Genomic DNA, 11,103 nt, shown 5'->3' with positions numbered 1-11,103 from the left:
GTTCAAGGCCACATTGGAAACAGCCAGGCAAGGTGACTCATGCCTTCAATCCCAGAAAGCGAGCCTTTAATCCTAGGGAGTTATGGTAGAAAGCATTGTTCTCTGACCTTCCAGTATTCACCCCAATAACTGGTCTCAGGTTTGATTTTATTAATAAGAACTTTTAAGATTCCTGCTACACTTTTTTTTCCTGCTACACTTTTCTTAATAACACTAGCCATATTTCAGACACTGAACTGTCATGTGTGAGTAGTGGTTACCATATATGACCACCCTGAGTAGTCCCAACTTAGCAGCTATTTATGCCCCACACCTCCCTGTCCCAATGGGACAAAAATTGAGATTGATCACAGTAATATGAAAGACTTGCATATTCTACCTTTTGGGAATAGTATCAACCATTTTTCATCTGAAACTACTTCTACAAAGATGACACATGGTTTTACAATTGTCATGTTAGCAGAACAGTGGATGCTGTGGCTTACCCAACCTCTGACTTCTTGGTAGTAGTTCAAGAGCAAGATGATGTCAGCAGGCCTAACTTCCCCTGAGGCCTCTGTCTTTGGCCTGCAGATGATCATTGTGTGTGTGTGTGTGTGTGTGTGTGTGTGTGTGTGTGTGTGTGTGACTGTACTTTGCTTGCATCCTGCCATTGCTCTCCCTTGCTATTTCTCACTTGCTGTTTGTCCTTTTCCTTGAACAAATAGTCTCTTTTCTGCTTTCATGTCACAGATATATGATGGGTAGAAGTCTAGACTCTTCATCTGACAGAAAATTTGCAATGCCCGTCTCTCTTTTCCCCTCCTTGCATCCCCTGTTTCCCTCTGATTCCTCCCAGAAGACTCTCTTCTCTCTGCACATAGCACCCTTCTACTTTTATCACATACACAGGTACAAAAATTATGTAACAGTTCTTTATCTAAAATTCTGCTTTATGCTAAAACTCAAAGGCTCAATCAGGGTGGTAAGATCCATGTGATTAACCATTCCAGTTAGATGAAAAATTGTGGTGATATGTTGTGTACCCCAATAAAGCTTACCTGGGGATCAGAGGACAGAGGCAGCCACTAAATTAGACATAGAGGTCAGGCAGTGGTGGTACACACTTTAATCCTATTGCTGGGGAGGCAGAGATCTGTCTGGATCTCTGTGAGTTTAAGGTCACACTGGGCTACATGAAAGAAACAGAACCAGGCAGTGGTGACACATGCCTTTAATCCCAGGAAGTAATATGACAAGACACACACAGAAAGGTATATGAGACACGAGGAAACAGAAACTTGCTCTCTTGAGGCTGAGGATTTTGTAGAGGTAAGCTAGCAGCTGTCTGTTCTGCTTCTCTGATCTTTCAGCTTTCACCCCAACATCTGACCCCTGGTTTTTAATTATAAGACCTTTTAAGATTTATGTTACAAAAAAATAGTTTACCAAAATTTAATGACAAACTCAGGTAGTTAGGATGAAGTTATAGAAGATATTATCCTGTTCATTTGAGTCTTGGTTTGGCTCAGAATGTTGTAGGTTGGCTGAGAGAGAGACTGAGAAATTGTCATTTGAAATGACTACGATTTCTCAAGGGAGAGTTGCAGTGTTCTTCAATCCATCCAGGTTTGCCTACACAGAGGTTCTCAACCACCCTAATGCTGCGACCCTTTAATACAGTTCCCCATGTTGTGATGATCTCCAGCCATAAAATTATTTTCATTGCTACTGTATAACTGTAATTTTGTGACTGTTATGAATCATAATGTGAATACCTTGGAAGACAGAAGTTTGGTGAGAGGGTTGCAACCCACAGATTGAGAACCAGTGCCCTGGAGACATTTTTCCCACTGTGTGTGGCTTCATTAATTACACCACTTCAAGAAATAACTGAGAGAAGAATACAGATACCTCTGAAATGAAAGGATTTAACCCCACCCTCTATACAGTATAAGTATAAGTAACCTCCCATGTCTTCAAGTTCTTACCATATACTGAAATAAGAAACAAGCAAACAAGTGACCACCCCGGCATCACTTGTAACCCTGGAGGTAGTCATAACACTCCACAGGACAGCCTTAAGAATATTCTTGTAAGACACAAGTATGACTGAGGAAGAGAACAAACTCAATGATTTAATGGCAGTGTTCACATTCCATGGACAGCAGCTTTACAGTGGAGTTCTGGGGATCATCCTGTAATTCAAATTTGCTGGTCATAAATTGAGTCAGTACAGATGTGCACGTGAGAGGATGATGCTAACCTCATGGGGAGTTGGCTGAATGAGTAGTGGTCTTGGATTCTGATTTCAGAGGTTCCCAATAATTTTATAGGGTGGGGTCTTTGTCCTGGAGGTTCTGCTATGACTTTCAGGGACACTTCCTCAGTTTCTTTTTAAAAAAATTTAATTTTTGAGTGGAGCAACAATTTCTTCTTTTTTTCCAGGGGAGAGCAATTCTCTACTACCACAAATTATGCAGTTAAAATTTCCACATTTTGAGAAGTTGTAGGAATTAGCACATCCTAAGTGCAATGGATAAGTCTTGCCATGGGAAAACCATCTTCATGATCATGGTATTTCCCCTGCCAGGTAAGAATAAAAAAATACTTTTAAGAATTTACTACATTTAAAAAATATATTTCTTAATCCTGTAATGTGCCGGGCGGTGGTGGCATGCGCGCCTTTAATCCTAGCACTCAGGAGGCAGAGCCAGGTGGATCTCTGTGAGTTCGAGGCCAGCCTGGGCAACCAAGTGAGTTCCAGGAAAGGCGCAAAGCTACACAGAGAAACCCTGTCTCGAAAAAACAAAACAAAAACAAACAAACAAAACAACAACAACAACAAAAAAAAAATCCTGTAATGTTTGAGTAGTTGTTTTTCTCACTACATTTGAGACAATATTTGTGGATATCTTACCTATAATATCAGCATCTTTGGAGACATTAGAATGTTGAAGAAAATGGTATCTGTAAATGGTATCTGCCATCATTGTTTTTTGATCTTAGATGGTGAAAGACTTATTTATATGAGACAAAGAGATGGTCCCAAATGTAGGGCATAATCTCTATGTTCAAATGAATGTTTAAATCCAGAGAAAGCTGACTCATGGGATTTTAAAATAGGGTGTTGAGGTGGAAAGGATTTGCAGTCAGAAATTCTTGGGTTCAAAATCTCACCTTATTTACCCATATAATCTTGAATTTACCCATATAATAACTTGATCATTTTGAGAATCAAAAAGCTCTCTCTCTCTCTCTCTCACACACACACAGACATAACACACAGAGACACCATACAGATAAATACCACCAGGAGACACATACACACACAGTAGCTATACAATGTAGTACCCAGTAGGTATTCATTATATGATATGCATATATAATCACCTCTCCTCTCTCTCAACCTCTCCTTTCTTTCCTTCTATAAAAGTCACTCAATCAGGGAACAGCTAGAGTAGAACATATAATAGGGGGCAAAGGGCCTGAGAGAGCAGTAGATTCAGCCAGACAAAGCGAGAAAATTGGTGGGGTAGAAAAAACAGTCTATGATGATCTTATTCATCTGCTAGAGGATACAAAGTCTATGGAGAAATTTATCTTTCAATTGGTCACCAGACCCCAAAGGGAGCTGCAATATGATGGAGAAGGTGGAAGAAACTATAAGAAAGGGTTCTTGAGCTTCAAGCTTTCCTTAATTATCTTCTTACAGCATGCCATTCTAAGCCAGGAAACCAATCTGAAAATAAAGAATTGAGTTTTCCAAGATGCTTGAAAAATCAGAATTTACATTGTGCTAGTCATTTTTTTATTCAAGTTGACACAAACCAAGGTCATTTGGGAAGAGGGGGCCTCAACTGAGAAAATGCCTCCATCAGATTGCCTCCGTTTTCTTGATTAAGGATCGATGTGGGAGGGCCCAGGCCATTATGAGCAGTGCCACCCTTGGCAGGTGGTCTTGGGAGGGATAAGCAAGGTAGTTGAACTTGAACCTAAGAAGCAAGCCAGTCAGCAAGTTTCCTCCAGTTGCTTCTTGCCTCCGCTATTGCTTAAGTTCCTGCCCCAACTTTCCTCAAAGATGGATTATGATTAAGGTAAGTAAGTCAAATAAACTCTTCTTCCTCAGGTTGCTTTTGGTCATGGTGTTTATCACATCAAGAGAAAGCAAACAAGGCCACACAGCAAATATGAGAACTTCAGGTATTTGTTCATGTGTAATTGTATCAAGGGCCTCTTATTTCTAAAGGTGACTCTACTTAGAATCCTTTCCTATACCATTTCTTTACTATGTGAGAAGAGGGTACATACTCAAGGTTGTTCCTGCTGATCTTATAAACCAAGCTGAAGAGGACCTTGGTGGCTGTAAACCTCAGGACCAGATGAACTGACTTGTAGAGGTTGTCATTATGTACACATGACCCAGAAGACTGAGGTCAGTCTGGAAGGAGCCCCACAGGCTCACAGACACAGTGCTAATCCTGACACCAACATGGCTTCTCTCGGATTCCAGGGCAGTCTTTTGAGCTTTCAATGCCTGGATCTCCTTCTTAAAATGTGGATAATGAGCATTATACTCCTGACTCACAATGATGAAGATTAACACAGATTATAGGTGATTATAACTATGAAAGTGTTGTGTAAAAACAAACACTATTATTATCTCTAGTAATAGTCTCCTCAAGTTCTGCTGTAACTGCCCTGGGCTCTTATCCATGGGATACTTCATAATGAGATCGGTTGGGATTTCACTAACCAGATTTCCTTGGATGCCACTCAGATTGTGCCAGAATCATATGCTAGAGAGTGTTAGAAGCTGAAAGAAATGGAATGTCCAATCCAACCATCTCTTTTTAGCTTTTTTTTTTTTTTTTTTTTTTTTTTTGAGACAAAATCTCCTGTAGCCCAGGCTGGCCTTGAACTTTCCATGTGACTAGAGATGACCTTTAAGTCTTGATCTTTTTTTTTTTTTTTCCTATTGCCCGAGGACTAGGATTACAGGCTGGTGTTCCTGGCTCCAGCTTTGTCTTTGTACAGGAGAGGGAAGGAGTGCTAGACAAAGACAAGGACAGGCTGTAGGCCATTCCACTACACAGTGGGAAGTTGGTGTAGGAGTGAGCCTATCGCCTCCGCACTGTAGAAACCGAATCCCACTTCAGTTTTACAATTGTGTATGTGCCCGCATGTGTGTGTGTGTGTGTGTGACTGAATGAGTGAATGTGTGTGTCTGTGTGTGTGTCTGTGGGTGTTAGGTAGTGCAGGTGTGTACTGTAAGACTTCTGAGCCCCCTGGAGCTGAAGTTACAGGCAGTTGTGAGCCATACAAACTGGGTGCTGGCAACTGAACTTAGGTTCTCTACAAGAGCAGTACATGCTCCTAACCACTGAGCAATCTCTCCAGCCCTCCTGAATCTGAACTTCTATTCAGAGGGTGCATGAACTACACACACCTCTTTAGTTTACTGTGGCCACGGCTCCTAACTGACCATTGCTCATTTCTCCCTTGGAGTCTCATAATCATCCCCCTTAATTTTCAAACAGCCAGCACAATCTTCATTCCCTTAATGGCCACAGAGAGCTTCTTGAAGACCATAACACACACACACGCACACACACACACACACACACACACACACACACACACACACACACACACCAGTTTAAATAGTTTAATGCTTCTCTATTGTCTTCAACATAAAAGCATCCTAAAAGTAGGACATAAATTTTCCAGGGATAGCTACTCTTCTCCCATCCTTCCAAGTTTCTTCCTGTGGACTGTACCCTGTAGACTTCCAGATCGTCTTATCTATCCATCGGCAAGTGGTTCACTGCCTTCACCTTGAGAGTGACTGTCTCCTTCCCCGGCAAGCCCCCTTCCTCTACTTCCTTATATGGCAAATCCCTTCCAGTCACCCAGCATATAACCTCCCCTCCCTGTTCCTATGGCCCTGGTATAGATGCTGCTTCTTTCCAGAAACTTCTTCATTATTATATCACAGAATGCAAGTTGGAAGAGAAATTGTGGCTGACAGAACTGACCTTTGTTTCAAGTTTGTGCCAAATCCCGAGCATCCACCAATCCCTGTCATCACTGAGCAGCAGAGCTCCAGGAGAGGTTTTTATGAAGCAATTGGATTGGGAGATACGAGTCTGGAAAAGAGATAGCAAAAGATGTATCGTTTTTGCATGCTTGTGTGTTCTTTACAAGACACATCAATCTGCCAGCCAAGTTATGTCATAATGCCCCTCCCACCACCCAGAGGCTTCTGTCTGATTCTCTCTTTGGACTCTAGCTCCCTAAAGTTCCTGCACCACGTCCCAGACAGCACTTTGTGTGCAGAGATGTAGGTACACAGGAAATGCCTCAGAGTATCACAAAGGAAAACTGCCACTCTGTTGCTTCTGCTGCCTTCAGATGACTTCACCACCTTCTTGTCCACTCTTCCTCCTTGTCCCTTCTTTGTGCCTTCCAGCTGATGTCACAGGCAGTGTGTAGCCTGGTGTAGGAAGGAGGAAGGCTCCAGCTGATGTCACAGGCAGTGTGTAGCCTGGTGTAGGAAGGAGGAAGGCTCCAGCTGATGTCACAGGCAGTGTGTAGCCTGGTGTGGGAGGAAGGCTCTAGCTGATGTCACAACCTGGTGTAGGAGGAAGGCTGCAGGTAACTTGGTGTCTTCCACAAACATTATGTATCTTCCAGTAATGGAAGACAGCTGTCCTAAAAAGAGAACTGAGTAACATTTGCCCAGCCCTGAAGATCTTCCATGTCCATAACACTCAAGCCTTATTATATGATATACTTGCCTTGGAATGGGGCAGATATTAGTGTTACAGCTATTGAGTCCAGAGCCTTGACTTGCCATCTTGTTATCTCCAAGGTCAACATGCTACTGTGGATGAAAAAAAGTCTGATCACCACCTATTACCCCCATAGTAAAGGATGGGGTCCCATCTTATCTAATACTAGATAGCATTTTTTTCTTTATTTAAAAGTTTGTTTTCTTCATTTTACATACCAATCACAGTTCCCCCCTCCCTCCCCTCCTCCTGCTCACCTCCTGACCTCCTGCCTCCCCCCCGCCCATCCATCTACTCCCCAGAGAGGGTAAGGCCTCCCATGGGGAGTCAAGTCTGGCAAATCAAGTTGAGGCTGGACCAAGCTCGCCCCCCCCCCATCAAGGCTGAGCAAGGTACCCCACCCACCACAGGGAATGGTCTCCAAAAAGCCAGTTCATGCACTAGAGATAAATCCTGGTCCCACTGCCAGTGGCCCCACAAACTGCTCAAGCCATACAACTGTCACCCACATTTAGAGGACCTAGTTTGGTCCCACACGGGCTCCCCAACTGTCATAGCATTTTGACACTATACATTTGAGAGGAATATCAGTTTATTAGTCACATGAACCCACAGTCCAGGACTTGAGAGAAGAGGTGCTACATGATGTGTAGGCCTGTGCCCCTAAAACTTAGGGGATGTAGCCAAAGATGAAGAGTGACCCCTGGTTCCTAGAGAAGGATGGGCTTATGTGTGTCCCTCTACAGCTACAGCCTGGCACAGGTGTGGAGATCAGGCTGCGTGCCCAGACAGAGGGCAGGAAGACACCCCGCTCTACCAGTTAGTAATACAATGAGCAAGGTGGGCTAGGAACTAGATTTAGGAAGTTCAATGAGATCTGCAGTTAGGCCTTTTGGGCCCTATGAGGCTCAAAGGTATCCAGGCAGCACAAAAGCATGGATTTTTACCATTTACACCCTCTCTACTGTGCAAACCACATTGCCCTGCAAAAAAAATGCTCTAATTCAATGGAACATCCCATGGGCTTTCACTAAGAAATTTTTCTCTCTCACACAAATAAATGTTCATGAAATAATGCTGTCAAGGAGCTGGTCTGTCCCTTGATGGCTCAGTAGATAAGGAGGCCTGACATTAATTTATTTGCCTAATGAATAACATGGTAACGTCTTGGTTTGATAAGTGTGTCACTTACAGCAAGGTCTCATTCACATTCAGCTTCATGAAGTGGACATCCCTGTAGAAACCAATTGAATATTGTTGATATCTAGGATAATGAACAATGTCAGCACTTTAGAGATTAAAGAGCCACGCCAAAGGGAAGTAGCAATTTAAGAGATCAGCTGTGCTTACTGGAAAGGCCAGGAGATATCACTGTGGCCTCCAAGCCAAAACCATGCTTCCCTCCACCCCAGTTGACACCACTCTCCAATTCTTCCTTTCTAAGGCTCTACCTTGATTTCACTGCATGCCAAGACTGTCTGTGTTAAATGTCCTTCACAACTGCCCATAAGACTAAAACTGTTAGCTAGATTTCCAGATAGGGTTTATGTAGTAGAGTAGCATTTTAACCTCAACCCCAAAATTTCTAATGAAATCAGTGGGACAGGTAGAAATATGAGAGCGAGAGTCTGTACTGTTTCCTTGGAGAGGTGGTCTCTGCACTAAAACTTGCAGAAGGAGGAACATTGTAGAGGGGTACCTGGGAGACACATAGCCTTTCTATCTTTTACTCTACTATACTGGGAAGAGAAAATATGATCTGCAAGGTGTGCCGCAATAGGAAAGAACTGGCCAAAATAATGAGCCTGAATGCCCCAGGAAATGGTTCTCATCCTTCTTGTTTCTTTTTTCATTTGCACAGTACCTGTGCTCCTTCTGTTCTTGTGGAGTCATAATTTCCCTATGTGATCCCATGCAGCTGACTTCATGTGTGATTTTCTTATACAGCCAGGGTAGCAACCCCTGATACCTTTTCCCTAGTAATGATTAGGCCATGTATAGGCACATCCAAGAAAGCTGTAAGTTCATACCAAAATCAGTTTAATATAAAGGAGGGCAAATGAACCCAGAAGGGAAAAAACAAAGGCTACTTAGAAAGCAGGCACAATAAAACACCAAGCAATAAAGAGGCAGGTAGAATAAGGAAGTCTAGAGTGAACCAGTTAATCCTTTATTCCAGATAAAACCTTTTTTCCCCATTAGCTCAAAGTTTATATTCCCAGTCATGCCTGAGCCAGGGCCTGCCAAAATCTGTCAGGAGTTGTAGCTATAGTGTGGGCAGAGTATGATTCCAGAAATGTTCTAGGGTGCAAGGGGGTCATACGTAGGGTTTGGCACAGTAAGTTATTTGAAGTAATATAGATTCTAAGAAAAGAAAATTTAAGAATTAAAGATGTGTGTGTACGTGTGTACAAGTGTACAAGTCCATTCATCCCACAAAGGTCACTGACAATCAACTGATTTTATTAGTAAAGTTAGTTACTAGGGGGATACAGGAAGGGAAAAAATGCCACACCATCTTCACTTAGTTAAAAGTTTGATTCTGGAAGCAAGACTCCTCACTGTTGTTCTTTTACTTTAGCCCCACATTGGGTGCCAAAGTATTATCAATTGATTTTGCTCTTTTGGGGGACTCACCACCCAGCTGCCAAATAAATCACACATGGAGGCTTATTCTTAATTATAAATGCCCAGCCTTAGCTTGGCTTGTTTCTAGCCAGCTTTTCTTAACTTCAAATTATCCCATCTACTTTTTGCCTCCAGGCTTTCACCTCTCTCTATTTCTGTATACCTTTCTTTCTGTCTTACTCCATTGCTAATTAGGTAGCTTGATGGCTGGCCCCTGATGTCCTCCTCTCCTTTCCTCACTCCTTCTTCTTTCGTTCCACTTTTCTCTTTTCCTCCTAGAATTCTCCTTCTATCGATTCTCTCTGCCTGCCAGCCCCGCCTATCCTTTTTTCTGCCTCACTATTGGCTGTTCAGCTCTTTATCAGACCATCAGGTATTTTAGACAGGCACAATAACACAGCTTTACAGAGTTAAACCAATGCAACACAAAAGGATGCAACACATCTTTGTATCATTAAACAAGTGTTCCACAGCATTAACAAATGTAACACACATTAAAATAATTTTCTACAATACCACACAATAGTGTCAACTATGTGATTCAGCCATATGTCAAAATGAGAAATCAAGAGAGGCCAGATCACTCACTTACTAGGTCTGAACTTGTTCTTATACTCCAGGGATGTGATGTTGTTGCCTTGATCACCGATTTAAGGCTCTGGAGTGGCCTGACAAGGTCTTCTTCATTCACAACCCAGCTCACTAGCACTTCCTCTTCAGTTCTTGCTCCAACCTCCATCTTTACTCAAAGATCTAACATTTTTATTTGTAAACCATTCTTCTTTCTTGAAAGAATCTTTCCATTTTTTGTTTGGAGTAGTTAAAGGTTCACTAGTGCACCAGATCAGGCCTTTTTCTTATTGGAGGTGGGGGTACATGGTGGTTTGATTAATTAATGTCTCCCATAGTCTCTTTAGATACTTGGTCCCAAGCTTGTGTTGTTTGGGGAGGTGTATTTGTTAGGGTTTCTACTGCTGAAATAAAATACCATGACCAAAAAGCAAGTTGGGGAGGGAAGGGTTTGTTTGGCCTACAATTCCACATTGGAGTCCATCCTCAAAGGAAGCCAGAACAGGAACTCAAGCAGGGCAGGAACCTGGAGGCATGAGCTGATGCAGACGCCATGAAAGAGTGCTGCTTACTAGCTTGCTTCCCTCTGGCTTGCTCATCCTGCTTTCTTATAGAACCCAAGGCCACCAGCCCAAGAATGACACCACCCACAATGGACTGGGCTCTTCCCCACCAAGTCCATTGATGACTAATTGAGAAAATGCCTTCCAGCTGGATCTCATGGAAGTATTTCCTCAACTCCTTCCTCTCCAATGGCTCTAGCTCTTGTCAAGTTGACACACAAAACCATCCAGTACATGGAGCTTAGGAGGTGTGGCCTTGCTGGAGGAAGTATGTCATCCACGGTAGGCTTTCAGAATTCAAAGACTAGAACTATTTCTAGTTTGATCTACTGCTTCCTGTTTATAATTTAAGGTGTGAGCTCTCCAGAAAATGCTGTTTCCTTGGGATCTTCCACCTCTTCTGCCTCTTACATTCTTTGTCTCCTTTCTGCATAGATCCCTAAACCTTGAGGGAAGGATTTTGAAGAAGATATCACATTTAGGGCTGAGCACTCCGAGGTCTCTCACTCTGCACATTGTCCAGTTGTGGGTCTCTGTACTAATTACCATCTACTGCAAGAAGAAACTTC

The 11,103-nt window shown here is 42.7% G+C and overlaps 1 pseudogene; it reads right to left on the bottom strand.

Moving 5' to 3' along the window:
* Positions 1-2,427: 2,427 nt before the first annotated feature.
* On the bottom strand, positions 2,428-2,580 carry LOC114694944 (annotated as a pseudogene).
* Positions 2,581-11,103: the final 8,523 nt, after the last annotated feature.

The sequence above is a fragment of the Peromyscus leucopus genome, chromosome 19, assembly GCF_004664715.2.
Source record: "Peromyscus leucopus breed LL Stock chromosome 19, UCI_PerLeu_2.1, whole genome shotgun sequence".
Classification (NCBI taxonomy): Eukaryota; Metazoa; Chordata; class Mammalia; order Rodentia; family Cricetidae; genus Peromyscus; species Peromyscus leucopus.
This window is presented reverse-complemented; position numbering and strand designations above follow the sequence as displayed.